The sequence below is a fragment of the Helianthus annuus genome, chromosome 10 (genome assembly GCF_002127325.2).
Source record: "Helianthus annuus cultivar XRQ/B chromosome 10, HanXRQr2.0-SUNRISE, whole genome shotgun sequence".
NCBI classification, from domain to species: Eukaryota; Viridiplantae; Streptophyta; class Magnoliopsida; order Asterales; family Asteraceae; genus Helianthus; species Helianthus annuus.
Window position 1 is genome coordinate 146,288,940 of NC_035442.2, and position 1,264 is coordinate 146,290,203.

Consider the following 1,264-nt stretch of genomic DNA (forward strand, 5'->3'; position numbering starts at 1 on the left):
GATGAGGTTTGTAGTGTCGAAAGCATTCCACCACCACAATGTGTTGATGGTGTAGTGGAAAATGTAAGTGATGAGTCGGAAAGTGAAAATGAACAAGAAATGATTTCACAAATTAAAATTGAGAAAGTAACTAAAAACTCTTTTTGTGAAAATTGTTTAAGTCAACTTCATGATAAGTCCAATGATATGGGTGTGGAGTTTAATACCATTCCCTATCCTTTGGCCTTACTTAACCCGATTAATGCGTCAAAGTTTGAAAAACGGTGCCCACCAAAGGATGAGAGGTAGGAAAATTTTAAATAAGAAAAAATTAATTTACCGTTACTTGATGACATTAAAAGGGTTCCGGCTCATGTGGAATGCTTAAAGGAGTTAAGCACTGAAAAACGGTACAACAAACTACCCGGACCGGTTGATTTGATATCTCATGTTAGTGCCGTTTTATCGAGTGCCCTCCTCTAAAAGCTTAAGATCCGGGAGATCTCTCATTCCAATCCAAATTGGTAAATTTAAAATTAAGAGGGTGCTCCTAGATCTTGGAGCTTGTGTGAGTATCTTGCCTGGGAGTCTGTACGGCCAATATGATTTTGGTCCTTTGAAAAAGTTTGACACCCCCGTGGTGTTGGCCGATCTGACTCCCACGCATCCAAGGGGGATGGTGGAAGATGTGATAGTAAAGGTTGATGATTGCTACTACCCAGTTGACTTTTTGGTAGTAGACTATGTTGGACGTGTTGAAGATACACAACCGATAGTCATACTGGGTAGACCGTCCCTGGCAACTGCTAATGCAATAATAGATTGTGCAACGGGAACGGTAAGCATGAAATTTGGGGACCGTGAACTAATTTTAAATTAAATTTACTAACCCGCTCGGTGAGGATAAGTGTCCTAAGAAGGACATGAATCCGAACAAAAAGATATGTGCTATGGTTGGTAAGTTTGGAGAATCAAAGAAGAAACCGGTCAAGAAGAAAAAGCTGGTAAGTCACCTCAAGGGAAGAAGGCAGAGGATGAACTGAGGAGATTTGGCCCATTTGGGAATAGATGGTATGAATCACCGGTGGGCGATTTGGAAGAGTTCGTGGGCGAGAATCACGCCATTCGACCACCATGAGGTGGTAAGTCAATCAAGTCCATACACAAACCACAAACTCTTCGTGGTTCGACCCTTACTACCACTAACGCGTTGTTAAGGGTAATTAGGGCATATAAACATTATCTTTGACCCGGGAACGACACTTCGATCATTGATAACCCTTAT